Source organism: Ambystoma mexicanum, chromosome 2p, assembly GCF_040938575.1.
Source record: "Ambystoma mexicanum isolate Mex_15411 chromosome 2p, UKY_AmexF1_1, whole genome shotgun sequence".
NCBI lineage: Eukaryota > Metazoa > Chordata > Amphibia > Caudata > Ambystomatidae > Ambystoma > Ambystoma mexicanum.
This window is the reverse complement of record NC_090923.1, coordinates 1,279,611,463-1,279,630,321: the sequence shown is the minus strand read 5'-3', so window position 1 is coordinate 1,279,630,321 and position 18,859 is coordinate 1,279,611,463. Positions and strand designations below refer to the sequence as shown.

General features: G+C 46.6%; 1 protein-coding gene across 3 annotated transcripts in view; it reads left to right on the top strand.

The window, feature by feature from the left end:
• The window catches only part of SNX29 (sorting nexin 29), a 2,314,491-nt gene that overhangs the window by 373,836 nt on the left and 1,921,796 nt on the right, over positions 1–18,859 (top strand). The gene's annotated exons all lie outside the window — the stretch shown is intronic.

Genomic DNA, 18,859 nt, shown 5'->3' with positions numbered 1-18,859 from the left:
TTCACCAAGGTACTGGCTGTGGCGGCTGCACACCTACGCAGGGAGGCAATCCCGGTGTACCCTTATCTGGACGACTGACTCATAACGGGGGAAACCCCAGTAATTTTCAGAACAAACATTCAAAGGACTATCGACCTCCTCCACGAATTAGACTTCTCAATCAACGAGAAAAAGTCAAGCCTGGTGCCAAGCACCTCCAAACAGTTCCTAGGAGCAATCCTAGATACTCAAGAGGGGTTGACATTTCCTTCAGAGGAAAGAATTCGGAATATACTACTGCAAATTCCGCAATATCAGTCTGGTCACCAAATAACGGTACGCAAAGCAATGCGTTTGCTGGGCATGATGGCGTCATGTATTTACCTGGTCCCCCACGCGCGCCTGCGCATGCGTCCCATGCAGGAATGGTTGGCGAAACAGTGGTCTCAGGCAAGTGGTCAGTGGGACGATCTAGTGGTCATTTCGCCAACACTAGTACAAAGCCTTCACTGGTGGGCAAGAGAGAATCTTGCACAGGGGAAACTCTTTTGCGATCCCGAAGTACAGGCAGTAGTCACTACCGATGCATGTCTTACGGGGTGGGGAGCTCACCATCTCCACCACACAGCTCAGGGTCTCTGGTCTCCCTCAGTAGCCAAGAACCACATCAACCTGCTAGAGCTTCTGGCAGTATTCGGAGCGCTTCAAGCGTTCGAGCCCTACCTACTAAACCTGTCAGTGCAAATCCGGACGGACAGCACGACAGCCATGTTCTACCTGAACAAGCAAGGAGGGACTCGTTCGCCAAATCGGTCCAAGCTTGCCAAGAAAATCTGGATATGGGCACTCAGACGGAACATCTTCCTGTCATCACAACATGTTCCAGGGGAGCTCAATTCCCTAGCGGATGCTCTGAGCAGAGACTCCCTCCCAGAGGAACACGAATGGGTTCTACACAGAGAGGTCGTAGAAGATATCTTCTCTCAGTGGGGTTTCCCCACTATAGACTTATTCGCCACAAGCGAAAACAGACAATGCCCAGGATTTGCATCCAGGTTCCCCCAACCAGACTCCCAGGGGAACGCCCTGTGGATGAACTGGTCAGGGATGTTTGCGTACGCTTTTCCACCAACTCCTCATCAGGAAGGTGGTCAACAAGATGAACAGAGAGTCGATGACGCTCGTCCTAGTTGCTCCCATGTGGGCAAGACAACCGTGGTTCCCACACCTACGCAGCATGGCAGTGTGCGAGCCCATCAAACTTCCAGCCTGGTACAACCTACTGTCCCAGCACCAAGGTCAAACAGTGCATCAGCAACCCAACTCAATGAACCTGGCAGCATGGCTCCTGAGGTCATAGAGTTTGGACATCTCAATTTACCACAGAGGTGTATGGACATCCTAAAGGAATCCAAACACAAGGCACTGCTACTTTGACAAGTGGAAGAGATTTGTTATCTGGTGCCAGAGTAGAATCAACCCAGTTGATTGCACTCCTTCCACTATTGTTACAAACATGCTCCACCTGCTAGATGCAGGATTGGTTTTTAACTCACTGAAAGTACACCTGGCAGCAATCACCACTTCCCATAACAAGGTCTCATGGTGGAAAGTACCAGTAGTTAAAGCCTTCATGGAAGGAGTAAAGAGACTTCACCCTCCTATTTCAAACCCACCACCAGGGTGGGACCTTAATGTGGTGCTATCTAAGCTCATGGGCCCCCCTTTCGAGCCCATGCCTAAAAGCAGTCTCAAACACCTGACTTCTAAATCGGCCTTCTTAGTAGCTATTACTTCTATAAGAAGGGTCAGTGAAATTCAGGCTCTGTCAGTGCAGGATCCCTTCTTTACTGTCCATAAAGACAAACTGGTTTTACGCACACACCCTAGGTTCTCACCTAAGTTTATATCTAAATTCCACGTAAACCAGTCCATCGAGCTTCCGGCTTTCTTCCAGGACCCTCAAAGCTCGGGTTAGGTGAAACTACACACCCTAGATGTGCGTAGGGCGGTCCTCTACTATGTAAATAAAACCAGACCGCTAAGATAAACAGATCAACTCTTTGTCTCCGTAGCTACAGGCAGAGAGGGGGATCGCGTCTCTAAAGGTGCCATCTCGAAGTGGATTATTAACTGTATCCAGCTGTGTTACTCACTCTCTGAAAGAACTCTGCCTTTCACGCCAAGAGCCCACTCTACTAGAGGCATTGGGGCCACTATGGCTTTCATTGCAAATGTACCCCTTGACACCATTTGCAAAGCAGCTACTTGGAGCTCTATTCACACTTTTACTCAGCATTACTGCATTGACACCCATTCCAAGGCAGATACACAAGTGGGACAAGCGGTTCTAAGACACTTATTTGCTCATGACCCTTCTCACATGCCACCTCCTTCAGGTACTGCTCGCTAATCTATGCACATCATGTGATCTAAGCAGATTCCACAAGCCTCAGAAGGGATACATTACTCACCGTAATCGTATTTCTGATGCTTGTATCTGCTTAGATTCACATGCGACCCACCCTTCCTCCCCTTTGAGAGAAGGCGCATGGTTGCTTGTAGTCTTACCTTTCTATCTATCTGCTTGAATTATCTGTACTCGTGCTACTCCTCATGCTACCTCATGTCAGAAAAAATACAATCTGAGGATCCTAGACGCGTGAGGGATCTTGGGTACAGTGGACGTCACACTAGGGATAGTATTACTGGCACGCCCTGTGTCGACGCCCTTTTTCGAGTTTCGAAAAACAAACTGTAATACTCCGCAGCTTCCATTAGATGTCGGCCTATGCACAGCATGTGAATCTAAGCAGATACAAGCATCAGAAATACGATTACGGTGAGTAATGTATCCTATATATATATATATATATATAACACCAGGAGACCTCTGCTCTCTAGAACCTGTAAATGTATCAAGATATTTCCATCATCGCTCCATTGCTATGCTACACTTGATTTGTAATAAAACTGTTCCTTCCCTCAGAGAAGTGCAACACTTCTTTTGGAGAAAAGAATACCAAGCCAGAGGAGCACCACACATCCACATGCTTTTGTTGATTAAAGATGCTCCTAAATTTGGTCAGGACAGTGATGCCACTGTTTTGCAGTTCATCCAAAAATGTTGCTTGTGAAATCCCTTCACAAACGACACAGAGTGACCTTCATGCACACATTTTACAATTTCAAAGACACAAATTTGGGAAGTATTGTCATTGCAAAGGAAAATAATACACCAAATGCCACTTTGGTTTCCCTAGACCAGTTTCAACAACAGGTCAAGTAAAAAACTTCATGTCTTCAGTTAAACATAGTGTCAAAGGTAAATAACCTAAGAACACATATTACATAAAAAGAACAGGAGGATCAAAATACATCAATGATTACAATGTGATCATTGCCCTCAAATGGAATGCAAATATAGATGTGCAGACCATTCCACTGCAGTTGCTTGATATGCAACAGCCTACCTAAACAAAGCAGAAAAAACAGAGCTCAAAAACCTCTGGGATGACATATCATCTGACAAAATATTATCACAGACATTGTACAGCTTAGGCATGAAAATGCTCTCCCTTGGAAAATGTGGCTGCTATGAAGCTGCAGACTGTATAACAGGTACTGCCTTGTATCGAAAATTTGAAAATATAGTATGGCTTAGCCTTGGTTCTTCTAAATCTAGAAAGAGTTCTGAACTCATATGAAGATAAAGAAACAATAGCCTAAAATGATCCCAACAGCCAAGAGTTTTTGAAAAACAACTTACTAGACACATACTACCCAAACCGAAGTACCACTTTGGAAACCATGTGTCTAGACCACATAGCTCAAAACTTCACCTACAAAAATAATATTAAACAGATGAGAAGAAAGGTAGATACAGAGTGGAAAATTGTGAAGGCAGTTTAGTGAAACTTACCAAACAAAGCTTAATTAATCATATCAAATTGTCATTAAAACTCCTCAACATACAGAACTGTATTACATGTCTCTGCTAAAACTTTTTAAACCATGGTGAAAAGAAGATTTACTAGATACCTATGACTCCTATGAAGACGCTTTCAAAGCCAATGAAAGCACTATAACAGACGTAAACTTTACACAGTACAAAACAATGTTGCACAATGAACAGCAACAAGAACTACTCCAGGCACAACTAGATGTGGACACTCCTGACAGTAATCAACCTTCTGTAACAGGAAGCCAAGAACCACTTGGACAGCCACTAATAGCAAATGAGGTAGAATTAACCATGACTGAAGTAGAAAACACCATGTGTCAGTATGAGCTATCTACAGAAGACTTTGCTCTACTAAAATCACAACTAAACAATGAGCAGCGTAGCATTTTCCAAGAAATAACAAAACAAATTGAACATGGTGTCCAGCATGAAACTAAAAATTGTACCTGCCAAGACTACAAACCTATACTGCTATGTGAGTGGTCAAGCTGCGTTACGCTCACCTGGTCTCTGCGGAGGCGTTGGGGCACAGTTGCAGCCCTCCCTGAACTTGAATCACCCCTTTCAGACCTCTCCCTCAGTAGAAAAGCTGTGAGCGGTGGTACGTGGTGATACTGCTCCTGCGTGGAGATGAGTGTGTGAGTGCGCCAATCTTTGATTGTTGTACCTCTCGAACCCTTCACCCCAAAGTACGGTTTCTGTGAGCATACGCCTGCCCATCTCCGTCCTACTACTTATTGCAGGGGCGTGTCGAATGGGATCTAGTTCCTTCATTGATCCATGATGAGGATTAGTCCAGTCCAGCTGCGACTATGCTTCTCCTTATGATTAGTAAGTCTTTCTTAAGCTCTTGTGATGCTGTTCGTTCTGTTTAATGTCTTTATATGTTGCTCCTATTTATGCCCGCAATAATGTCTCTTCTGTTTTCTTCCTTTAGATGGAAATGCGGCCTCAATGCAGCTGTGAGACGCGAGACACGGCCGGATGGAAGATGGATGCTACCGCAATGTTCAACAGCAGGTAAGTGATGGTTTAAGGAAAGCGTGAATTATGGCGAAGTGCAACCTTAAACTGACGTTTTTTTCGATGTCTAACCTTGTCTTCTGTTTTTCCTTGCAGACGACACTGCTGTCGACGATGGAGCGTGTTGTGCTGCGGTGCCAAGATGAAGATATCGGCGTTCCGGAAAGTGTAAAGATGAATACTTGGTTTGCTGAAGAGATGTACAGGTAAGAACAGCTTCCCCCAGTTGGTAAGTATGGTGGCAGGAAGCAGGATGTCCAGGAAGCAGGATCTTCAAAGGTAAGTATGACCTCAGGCGACGGTGAGCGTTACGCTGCTTGCAAGTGCAGAATAGCGCGAAGCGTCTGTCTTGAGGATCGGAGCAGCTTATATAGCTGAGATTGTGTGCACACCCATTAGGGCTGGCTTACCAGCCACACTCTGCCACTCCTAGAGTGTGAGCACGTGCGAAGGCAATCCATTACCAGCCACACCCAAGAATATACTTGGGGTTGCTTAATAGATGGAATGTTCAAGGTTAATGCATCCTGCTTAATGGATGGAATGTTAAAAGGTTAATGCATCTGAAGTGCTATGTCCATAATGAAAGCTTTTTGGTGTTAAATGGATGTTCTTGTTTACTTTTGTTCATGAGCCTGGTGCCAAAGGCACCAGGACAGTGTCCACCCAGGTCTCCTGTGCATGCGACCCGTGCATGCCTGTGCCCCTGACTTCATGACCATGACGAGCTGCTTCAGGCAAAACATTCTTAATCAAAATCATCAGCAAGTTCCTCCAACAATTGACAAACAACAAACTGTCAGCTTTTGTAACTGCCCCCACAGGTTTAGCTGTCTACAACATAGGCGGTGTCACTTTACACCGATTACTACTCCTTCCAGTAGAACACCAAAACAAATTAGACTACTACAAACTTTCTCCAGAATCTGCAATGGAACTACGCAGAGTTTTCATACAAATTAAAATGCTGCTAATAGATGAGGTAAGCATGGTTTCCAATCTGTTAGCCTTCATTCACCTCAGATTACAAGAGGTCCTGAAAACAGACTATGAAGTACACTTTGGAGGAAAACCCATTATAGTTTTCGGAGATCTTCAATTAACACCAGTTAAAGGTTGAACCTATTTTTAAAACCTTAGGGCACAAACTATGCCGTAAAACTCTTGGCAGCATAGGAAATGTCAACTTTTGGCAACATTTCCAATACAAAGAATTAATTGAAAACGTGTCAGTCTGCAGACCTCGCATACGCCAACATTTTAAAAAGTATTGCAGTTGGTGTACTATTTCAAGAAGCACAATCTATATTAAAAAACCAGACATATCCATGCACTCTATGGCCATAAATCATGTGCTACCGATGTCATGGAAAAATTGGCAAACAAAAATGTAAACTGTATGACCTTGAGGCCAACTCGTGCAAGCTCTTCAAAATTCAGAGAAACAATGTTGAAAAAAGAAATACAACCAATAGTAAAATTTGCTCCACAAACTGGACGTGCATGGTATGACACTACCCATGTGTCAACAAGCCACAACAAGGCTAAATACCTTAGAAAACACCATCTCTAACACAGCTGGTTTGGAGAAAATATTAAAATTATCTTTAAACTGTAGATTAATGCTTAAACGTAACCTTGACGTAGACCAAGGACTAGTTAATGGAGCACCTGGTACAGTTGTTGACTTTCGAACATACCCACGAGACAACAACAGTTTGTCAATATTCTCTTTGACAAACTATCAGAAGTTAAAAAGATAGGACGCTCAACAGCCCGCTTCCTTCTTTTCAAAGTCATGTCTGCACGCAGAGAACAATTTTCTTAAACTCTAGCATACGCAGTCACCATTCACAATTCACAAGGTCTTGCCCTAGATAAAGATTTGATAGATATTCGTAGCACAGTGTTTAAAGAAGGCATGAGCTATGTAGCACTATCACGCTTACTTACACTTGATGGGCTATTTCTAATCAATTTTGATGCAAGTAAACACTGATATACCTTGCATTCTAGAATACAATAGACTGCGTTCACTCTACGCCCCATCTAAAAACCTATCCTGTTCCTCAAAAAGCAAAAGTTTGTAAAAGAAAACTACTTCAGACTCAAATTATGTAGGATCTCACAGCAATTCCTCCAAAGAAATTTAAAGAAGCTAATACTTCATCAAGGTCCACAACCAAAGAAGGATCTAGTGATCAAACAAAGTCAACTACCTCTTTAAAGAAACAACACGCACTCCGAACAAATGACTTGGACGCATATATGTCCTTTTCCATCGTGTTTAGAGTGTTAAAGCTTTATCCATGTTTCGTGGGCCAGACTCAGGATAAATGTCCTGTGGCGTTCATTTGCTAACAAATAGCTGTTAGATTGCCGCGGGTGCCGGTTAATGGCAGCGTAATGTGTTTCCTCCAGTGGTTCTCCGTCCGTGCTCACAGTGCCTATGCAAATGTAGCAATCAATATTCTATTCCAATTGCCACCAATTATTGACCTTTACTTACACTGGACAGACCAATTGTGTTTGCAAACATTAGTCCTTCACAAAAATGCAACCAACAATCCTGACAACACTTTGTGTTTCTGGAATAAGGCAGGATTTGGACTACTGTGCTGGAATGGTCAAATTCCCTATAAACACACAAGAAGAACCACAATAATGTTACTACAAGTACTGGAAAACAAAAACATACCTATACATTAAATCTTCCAGATTTCATACATGTGGAAACTCTTTGCAGCCATGTGGCACAAGAACAAGTCCCCTAATGAATGCTTTGTGTATGTATCCATACCTAACTGTAAATCCATTCCATTTGAGCAACGTGTACAAAATGCAAACCATGGCAGATTATGTACTACCTGCAATTCAGATAATCACGCCACCTTACAAATACAGACACATAGTAAATACGTAATACTAATGCCTTTACGTTACAATGCAGATGGTACCAAAAACAACTGCAAGCTGACTGGATTCACACATGGACAAGAATCACTTGGTAAGAAAACCTTCACAACAGTAGGTATAATCTACCACGCAGGAGCCACAACTAATGCAGGTCACTACACTGCATAAATAAAAAAGAATTGTGGATGGTTCGGATGTAATGATATTACCATTACTCTAAAACAGAGATTATCATCTAATCTTGTAAACGATTACTTAATATTCTTAAACCCAACATTTATTAACTAATCTGTGTATGAACATCAACCAAACTTCAACTTTCAAACTATCAACAGTTAGAATACGCCAACTGTCCCAAGATTCTGCAACAAGCAAACAGATAAATGAATACCTCTAAAATGAAACCAGAAATAGAATACACCAACAGGTATTTAATTGCAACAATACTACCACCACTTCCAAATCAAAAACCATAAACTTATTCAATTCCCCCTATTGAAATCAACTAAAGAAATATATTGTACCATAACGTAGAACGTTTTTTTTTTTATCCAGCATGGATTTTGTTTCCCACAGACTGAATGATTTAATGAATAAACACAGGAACTGAGCAAATTGCACAGTACATTGGTACTTCTAAAGTACTAACTATGAGGGTCGACAAAATACAGAAATGTCTACTATGCAATGCAATAACTCATTATAAACTACCTACACTAACATGTGATCTTTTCTTTTATCACAGAGATTGAAAAAGAATGTATGCTCCAATTACCCATGTCATGAAAAAACTGCATACAACCACAAAAAGTCAAACCGTATATAATGATCGGACTCCCAAACACCACAGCCTCACACCAATTCAAGCAAACACCTGACCATAGACCACAATCCAAAATGTTTCCTTCTATGTGTATATTCTGCTGCAGTTCTTCTTGCCAAACCCTACAAGCTTGACTGCCTGGCCAAAACTCTACATAATGATTAGACTCATAAACACTTTAACATAACACAGCCATGCAAACAAACACCTAACTAATAAATACAACCCAAAATGCTTAGAGTCTTCAATACCAGCATTCTGAACACAATCCAACAAACAAACTAACACACATCATCTCCCTATGCTATAAACACTATTACACTACTACCAATCAGTACACAAACTTTTGAAAACATATCCCCTAAGCAGCGAACATACCACAATCAAAATGTTTGCTAGCATGGGTGTTTTATGCTGCAGTGTTTGTGTCCAGGGCCTAGAGTCTGCCAAATGACCTCAACCCAAAAAACATAACACAACCACCTCAAAACCTATCCACTTCAATAAACATTCTAAAACAATAATTACAACCAATGCACATAAACTTCAATACATACCCTCTTCACCCAATGCTCTACTACCAACCCAAAACCAACATCATAGCAAAGTAAAATAGCCATTAGTGCGGCCAGTATTTAGTATGTCCGCCGGTGACCGCAGACACCGCAAACTCATCACGGTATTCTCCCACCTAAACAAATTCAGCATGTGACCCATCTCTCAATCCCCCACCCTCTCCAACCACTCCTAGACACCAACACACTCCCCAAAATCAGATTTATGCTCAATTCCACGCTGTCCGCGGATGTCCACGGATCCAACTTGGCGGACGCATTGGAAGAATGTGAAGCACCTCACGCTTCATCCCAAATAATCACCGAACACCTTGACTGTCCGCGGACACGACGTAGGTCCACTGGCCAATCGGTGTCCTGTCCGCGGAGTGAACAGGGAAGTGTGTCCGCAGTGCAGACATAGAAATCACAATTTATTTTAGACCTAGTTTTTGGTCATTTTAAAAACAAAACTACTGGACGGATGTCCACCAAATTTACAAAAGTACGCTTTCGGGACCAAGCCGCCGCTCCTGCCGCAAATTTGATGAAAATACGTCGAGCGGTTTGGGCTGTAGGCGTGAGCAAAGATTTTCTCCATTCAGTCATTTACACTGTTGTTTTGTGACTTTATTTTCTTAGGCCTTAATGGTTTCTTTGTCAGAGACCACAGGACACCATTCACTCCATCAATGAGGGGTGACAACCTTTTCAGGCAATCTGTTCCCATTAGGAATGGAATTTCACTGATAGATCTAATCAATACTTCCTGTTTCATTCTGTCTTTTCCTATCTTTATGTCAACCTCAGTGACACCTTCGATAGGTGCTTCCTCGCCGTTAAAATTATGTACTGGACCTTCATTTTGTCTCACTCTGATCTGATTTTGTGGGGATCTCCCTTCATTAATACTTTTTACCAACTCTATGGACATAATCGTGGCCTGTGCACCTGTGTCAATCATTGCAAATGTATTGCACTTCTCCTCCACAGTAATGGGAGCATAATATCTGTCCTCAACTTCCTCCAATAAGACAGAAAGTGGGAATTTCTGCTGATTTCAGGACTCACTTTTCTCGAGCCCTTCTCACTTTTTGCCAAACACAGGGGTAAATGAAAATATATCTTTCCCTCCGTTTTGCCCATCTCATCTCGGGAATCTTGGTTTGTCTTGTCACGCTCAGAAGTCATCTGGAGTGTAGACACTGTTCGCCCCTCTGCCCCGGGACCATCAGCGATTACACTGCAGTTCTTCAACTGAACATGCTCATAAACGTCGCATGGTAAATTGTCACTTTCTAATTCTGAGCACCTATTGGTGTCTGGCACAGTATCAGCCTTTTTGATTTCTTCAAAAATATGTGGCTCAAAGAACTCTTCAGTTGACTGAACTGTACCCTCCTTTTTAGTATTTATTTTTCCTGTTTGCATTTTATAGGCATTTTGATTGTGCAGGAAAGATGTTTCTAGGGGATTGGGTCCTCCGACGTATTCCATATCTATGACAGTTAATGTCCACAGCTGTGCTGCTTCAGAAAATCTTTGGCGTCTGCGTCTTGCGTCGATGTGCTGTCCCCGAGGACGACCTCCGACGGCCGACGTCACCCGATGTGATAAGTAGGACGCACAACGCCCATAGCCTCAGTTCCGTTTTTTCCGTGAACGTGTTTGCTTCGTGAATCTCGGTACGCCTCGACTCGTTGGAGTTGCCGTTTTCTATTCTCGGTTCGTTGAACCTGTTCGGTTGGTTGTGAAGACCTGTTCGTGGCGATGTCTTTATCATCTTCGATCCCGCGTCCAGACTTCAAGAACTGCGGGGACTGTGGGTCCAAGATGTCGGTCACGGACTCGCACGACGCCTGCCTCTGGTGCCTCGGGGAGGCCCACGATACGGACGACTGTGTCGACTGCCAGTCGCTCATTGCAAAGGCCTTGTGGGAACGCAAGAAGAAGCTGTCGGTAGGCCGGGTGTCTAAGCCCCGGAAGTCTAGGTCTGCGGGGCTTTCGACCGATGACTCGAGGGGTGACTCTCCGCGTCGTCGTAGGAAGTTCGGTGGGTCTCCTTCCAGGAGTCGGTCTCGCCACTCCTCCGCCTCTTCCAGGCATTCCAGGAAGCGCCGGCATAGGTCACCTTCCCCGTCCTCTTCCGAGGACTCCGCCCGTCGGCGGGTCGCTTATCCCTCCATGCAAGCGACACCAGAGGAATGGGCTTCCTTCGGGAAGCAGATGCTAGCAATTCTGGAATCGCAGGACACCGGTCCGTCTGCGCCTCTGAGTGGGGTCGGTCGGCACCGGTCGAGAGACACCGCCGCACGCCTTCGGCTCGGGTGGTCGGCACGGCTCGCGGGAGAGGTCCCGCTCGGACAAGGGTAGCCGTTCTCGCCATGCCCGTTCCAAGTCCCGGTCCTCGACGCGCTCAAAACCGCGTGATCCTGTGCCCTCTTTGAAGAAGACGTCGACCCCTGTGGCGCCGAGGTCATCGACGATTTCTCTCGAGGTTCCGTCTTCGAGGGGGTCGTCGAGCGACATGCTCGGAACTCCGGCTTCGAGGACTGTGTCGACGTTGCAGAGGCTGGAGGCGTTGCAGCTGACGTCAACGCCTTTTCTGTCGACGCCGGCGCCGACTCGTTTGGTGCCCTCGATGCCTTTTCTGTCGACGCCGGCGCCGACTCGTTCGGCGCCCTCGACACCTTTCGAGGCGATGGTGTCGGGGGGGGCCCCGTGGCATGGGGTTTGCCCCTAAAAAGGCTATGGCTAAGGTCCGGCACTGCTTTGGTCCGCAGAGGTCTTCCTCTCCCCGCCTGGAGTACATTTCAGAGGGTGATGAAGGCTCTGATGGCGGCCTGGTTCCGGTTCCGGTTCCAGATGACCTTATCTCGGGCCATAGTCAGTTTGATGACCTGAGGCAGTCACTGCATGATGCCAGTGGACTGGACACCTCTCCGGAGGTGGAGTTTTGTCGGCCGGAGCCTGGCACTCATGCCGATTCTTCATATCGGCGCCTTATGTCTCGGGTTACCGAGTACTTGGGTTGGTCAGCTCCCCCAGGGGAGTTCGTTCAGGATGATCTCACGGACATCCTTGATCTCGGTTCACCCACTGACCCAGTTTTGCCTTTTCATATGGCTCTGCAGAGAAGGTTGGCGGCGGCTTGGACTGCTCCAGAGAGTCTCCCGGCAGTGGGCAAGTCTTTGTCGCGAAAATACCGTCCAGCCAGTAGCGACCCCTGCTACTTGTCTAGGCACCCCACCCCGGAGAGTTTGGTGGGGCACGCCGCTACGGCCCCAGCAAAGCAGGCGTCGTATCCTACCATCCCTCCGGATAGGGACGATAAACATTTTGACGGCTGGGCGAAGTGTTTTCTTCGGGGGGGTATGGCGCTTCAGGCAGCCAACTCCAAAAGTGCCTTGTCTCGTTTCACACACACTCTGTGGAACTGTGTTGCATTAGCGGCTGATCATATTCCCGAAGGGGACGAACGACATGGTTTCCTTGCTATGGTTCAGGATGGCAAGGATGCTATGTGTGAGGCCGTTCAGTCGGGTTTGGACTTGGCGGATTGTGTCAGCCGGTCCATGGCGGCGAGCACCGTAAAGCGCAGGTTTGCGTGGTTGCCGAAGTCTGGGTTCGCTCCGGATGTGCAGTCCCGGCTCCTTAACATGCCTTTTGACGGTGTACACCTTTTTGGCAGCAAGGCTGACGAGAGCCTTGAGAGGTTGCAGACCTCAAAATCTGCAGCGAAATCGTTGGGTGCTGCAGTTCGCCAACCTCTGCCTTTTCGTCCTAGGGGACAGCAATGGAGGGGAGGTTCCTTTCGCTATTACTCGTCCTTCAGTAAAGTGAGAGGAGCTAGCAGTCAAAGAGGCCATCGTAAGAGTGCCAGAGGTGGAAACAGAGGTACTCGAGGTGCCAAGGCCGCTCGGGCAGTTGCCTCTTTGCCCTCAGGCAACGCCACAGCCGCTACCACTCAGTCATGAGGCCAGGTCCCATGGTTCGCCGGTTGGGGGAAGGCTGGCGCAGCATCTTGTAGAGTGGCAAGCCATTACTTCGGATGTGTGGGTTCTGGAGATCATAACCCACGGCAACTGTCTTCCTTTTCGGCACAGGCCTCGCGACAATCCACAAGGGAACCTCTCTTTGCAGAGTCCGGATCCGCTCCTTGCGCAGGAAGTTCAAGCCCTGCTGGAGAAAGGCGCCATAGAACTGGTGCCTGTAGCGGAGAGGAACAAGGGATGGTATTCCCCTTATTTTTTGATTTCAAAGAAAGATGGGGGATTGAGACCCATCATGGACTTGCGCGGTTTGAACAAACTCCTCAGGAAGGACGCATTCAAGATGGTGACTCTTTCTCAAGTCCTCCAGGCCCTTCAACTTCAGGACTGGTTGGTGTCTCAACCTCAAGGATGCTTACTTCCATGTGCCGATCCATCCCAAGCACAAGAAGTACCTGAGGTTCGCGGTTGGTGACTCACACTTTCAGTTTCGGGTCCTGCTGTTCGGATTGACCTCCGCCCGAGGGTTTTCACCAAGCTCCTGGTGGTGTGGCAGCGCATCTCAGGAAAGGGGGATTCACGTCTAACCCTACCTAGACGATTGGTTGATCAGGGGGAGCTCTCCCGAGCAAGTCCTGGGTCATTTGTCCGTCACCTGCCACTCCGTTCACAGGCTGGACTTCCACCTCAATTTAAAGAAGTCCCATTTGACACCAACGCAGCGGCTCCAGTGCATCGGAGCAGTGCTCGACACGTCCCTGGGGCAGTGTTTTCCTCCTCAGGTGAGGGCTCTTCACATTCAGCAGATGGTGCACAAGTTTCAGTTTGCCCAGACTCTCCCAGCGTCCGAGTTCTTGAGACTGCTCGGCCTCATGGCATCCTGCATTCTTCTGGTGCCAGAGGCTCGTCTGCGGATGAGATCTTTGCAGTGGGCACTCAAGCTCCAGTGGTCTCAGTCCTCCGGTAGGCTGTCGGACTCTGTTCAGGTGCTGCCCTCGGTAGCCCGGGACCTTCTGTGGTGGGCCGTCGAGGGCAATATGATGAAGGGGGCCCCATTTTGGCTGCCCTGGCCGGAGGTGACGATCGCGATGGACGCATCCCTCATGGGATGGGGAGCTCATGCCAACGATCTGACAGTCAGCGGTCGTTGGTCTCCGTCGGAGTCCAGACTCCATATCAATCTGTTGGAGCTGAGGGCCGTCGGGCTAGCCCTGAAGGCTTTTCTGCCGACTGTGCGCGGGAAGAGTGTCCTGATTCTGACGGACAACACGGTGGCCATGCACTACCTCAACAAAAAGGGGGGGGCAGGGTCACTTCCGCTGTGCAGGGAGGCGATGCAGCTCGAGTTCTGGGCCATCCAGCAGGAAGTTTCGATCTCGGCAGTTCATCTGGCCGGAGACGACAACGAGACGGCGGACGCTCTGAGCAGGCAGAGCACGATCTCTCACGAGTCGGAGCTGGCTCAGGAGATTCTCCTGGAGATCTTCGCCCTTTGGGGGACCCCTCAAGTGGATCTCTTTGCCTCCAATGTCAAATGGAAGTGCGAAAGGTTTTGCTCGCGGGAATTACCTCCGAAAGGAGCCTTAGGAGATGCGTTTGTGGTGGAGTGGTCATTCCCACTACTGTACGCGTTTCCTCCAATCCCCGTCATCCCGCAAGTGTTGCGGAGGTTACGGAGGTTCGGTTCCCGGATGTTCCTCATTGCTCCGGCGTGGGCCCGGAGGATGTGGTACCCGGACCTTCTAGACTTGTCCATCTGCCCTCCACGTCGTCTTCCCTACCGAGACGATCTGCTCTCACGGGAGGGGGGTCAGGTTCTCCATCCAGAGGTCAGATCCCTCAATCTTCACGCTTGGCTTCTGAAAGGTGAGGTATAAGGATTGGGACCTCCCTGAAGACGTGATGGAGGTGTTGCTCTCGGCCAGGCGGCCGGCAACAAAGTCTCTGTACCGTTGCCATTGGAGAAAGTTCTGCGACTGGTGCAGAGTTCAGAATGTGGATCCTTTTGAATGCGACATTCCCATGGTTTTGTCTTTTTTGCTTTCTTTGGCCCAGAGGGGCTTGCAAGTGGGGACCATTAAAGGTTACCTGGCGGCGCTGTCCATATTTAAGCGCTCGTCTGAAGAGTGTTCCTATTTTAAAATTCCTTTAATTTCGCAGTTTTTGAAAGGGCTCACTAATGTGTTCCCTCCGTCACCTTTTTTGGTGCCAGGTTGGGATTTGAACCTAGTTCTTAAGTTTCTTATGGGTGCTCTGTTTGAGCCTTTACATTCTTGCCCTTTGAGGATATTGACTCTGAAACTGTTTTTTTGGTTGCGGTTACTTCCGCTCGCAGAGTGAGTGAGTTACAGGCACTTTCACTTAAGCCACCCTTCACTGTGTTTCACAAGGACAGGGTTGTCCTTAGTGTTCGTCCTTCTTTTCTTCCGAAGGTGGTTTCGGATTTTCATTTGAGCCAGAAGGTGGTTCTTCCGGCGTTCTATCCTCCTCCACATCCTGGTAAGGAAGAGGAGAGGCTCCATAGGCTTGATCCTCGGAGAGCGTTGAGCTTTTATATTTCGCGCATGTCCCGGGTCAGAGTGGACGATCAACTTTTCATTGGTCACGCTGGGAAGCGTTTGGGACAAGCTGTGACGAAACAGACTTTGTCTCGTTGGATTATTTTAGCTATCTCCGAGTGTTACCGCTTGGCGGGTAAGGACCCTCCGGCTGGCTTGCGGGCCCATTCTACCAGAGGAGTGGCTGCGTCTACTGCCCTGCAGAGGGGAGTTCCTATTCGTCACATCTGTGATGCAGCCACCTGGGCTTCAGTGCATACTTTTGTACGTCACTATTCCCTTGATTCCATCAGAGGGCAAGATCTGGCCTTTGGCAAGGCAGTTCTCTATTCCGCAATTTGATTGGGCATGCTAAATTTGTATTCTAAATTCTTTCCCACCTCCTTGCTTGGTACTGCTTTGGGAGTGTGTCATAGATATGGAATACGTCGGAGGACCCAATCCCCTCGAAGAACAAGTTACTTTCTTACCTGGTAACGTTCTTTCGATGGGATGGTCCGACGACGTATTCCATATCGCTCCCTCCCTGCCTTCCCCGCTGCAGAATTTCTTTTGCGATTGCAGCTTGCGTTCCGCAAGGCCTTGTGTGTCTGACTGGCAGAAAACTGGTGGCACACGTTCTGGGAAAAAACTATAACTGAGGCTATGGGCGTCGTGCGTCCTACTTATCACATCTGGTGACGTTGGCTGTCGGAGGAGGTCCTCTGGGACGGCCCATCGACGCAGGACGCAGACGCCAAAGATTTTCCGAAGCAGCACAGCTGTGGACATTACCTGTCATAGATATGGAATACGTAGTCGGACCATCCCATCGAAAGAACGTTACCAGGTAAGAAAGTAACTCAGTTATTTTATCAGTGCATATGATGTCTTTTCTGAATCTGTCTCTTTGCTCTTTTGGAACTTCATGTTTATTTTCTCCTTTCTCTTTTCTATTTCCACAGACGTCCATAGTCTGATTCAACGATAGGTTAAACCAAACCTCTTTTTAGGTGTGGTTGCAATCCCTGCCTCATTTTCATTTGCGGGCATTTTCATGTTTAAATCAGCAAGCAACTCAGGGCCGTTACACAATATTGGTTTATGGGGTTCTGGATTTTTATCATTACAGGTGCCATTAGCATGTAGTCACTTAGTATCAAGGACCCCCAGATCGCTTCTGCAACTTTCTGCCCCTTCATTTGATGACTGTTTTTGAACTGCACAGAGCTTACCTATCTGTTCGGACAACATTTTTACTTGGGCCTCAAGACATTGAAATCTGTCCATTTCTCTACATTCTTCTCTTTGTGGCCTAGACCGGTATTGGTTATTTTCACCCTGGTTTAATCTGTTCTGGTATCTCTCAGGAGATTGATTTCTATTTGGATTGTTTCTGAAGTCTTTATTCATGGAGTGTGGGGAACGTTGTGTGCTCATTCTTTGTGTGTGATCCATTGGTGGTGGTGATTGATTATAGCGCCGTGGGGCATAGTTCACATTTTGTCTTTCGTTTTGTGGGTACTGTCCCCCTATGCTGGTTTCCATTTTAAATTAATCTATCTACATATCGTGGTCTGTCCTGCTTGCCATACACCATATTATTGGGGTCAAATCTGCTCTGTGCCCCCAATATCTGGTAGGGACTATTATTTCGTTCATCCACATTTTGTCTCTGATTGTTATTTATGCCTGACATATCGTGCCGGTATCCCACTCTGGATCTATCTCACATGTACCTAGGACTAATGTAACTCTCTATTGCTTGGATCGTGTGATTGAAACATCGGCGGCTGGGGTGGCAGCCTTTGTGGTGCACCCCTCTGATCAGATGCCACATTATTTCTGCCTGGAGTTTGTGCTGACTCAAGTGACCTCTTAGCAGATCTTATCTCCATTTCTGTTGCTGAGGATTCTGTCGATTTTGAACTTGTTTCTTTTATTTTATCTCCCTCTCCACTCTGACAAAACAGTACCTCATATCATTTAGTACCTTGTTATACAATCCATTCCAGGGACTTCTCACAATCAAACTCGCAAATTAACTGTGATATATCTTTTTGTAAACCATAGAAGTAAGCAGTCTTAAACTCAGTGGAGTTGGGACTAAAGGATGCATCACAACGAGAGAATGCTCTCTTGAACTCTTGGAGAAATTGTCAAGGTGACACATTTGGCTGAGCTGTCATTGCATATGCAGCTTTCTTTGCATCCTGCAATGACTGATAAGGAGAAAAATGGTGTCTAACCTCCTTTTCAAATTCTGCCCATGACATGTTATCCTGTTCATTCAAACCTCTGATAATGCTTGCTGTGGCCGCATCAAGAGTTAAATGAAAGTATTGTCTATATTGTTCTTTGGGTATGTTTAAGGTTTTAAATATATCATGCACTGGTTCCAGGTGGTCCTCTATACAGCAATCACCCCCACTTCTTAAAGGGTCTAATTAGGGCCTTGATTGATTTCATTATTTGATAGGGTTACTTGGCGGCGCTAAGTTTGGAGTGGCCTTATTCTGTTGTTCATTCCTCTTTTCAGGTGGGTGGGATTGGTGGCAACCACTAGTGGGTAAGTCAAACCCCCCCCAGTGCATTACAACCAGGCCCGGCCACCGGTACAGCCACCGGGGTATTTTTCCCCCGTGTAGACATGGGGCTAACCTGAATCCCATTGAACGTGGTGCCTTGTCGCTTGTCCTGTGACCTGAAATCGCATATCTGCTGTTCCAAATCTTTGCACTTTTTATGGAGCCGGTCTGCCTCCTGACATAGGTAAGTATTTTCATTGCCCATTTTATTAATCATACCTTGCATCTGACTTATTTTCATTTGGCATTGATTAAACTCTTTGTCCCGCCTGTCCTTTTCTTGACACTTTTTAGCTATTTCAATAGCTTGGGGTTTGCCTTCTTTGTCTATATTATCTCTCTGGAGAGTTTGCATCTCCAAGATAACCTCCTCTTTGTCTTGTCTAATGTTGCTTACCAACCCTTTTAGGTGTTTTAATTCTTGTTCACTGTCCTAAAACTGCTTCCTTCTCTGAGACAGTTGGGTATCGAATTCACTGCATT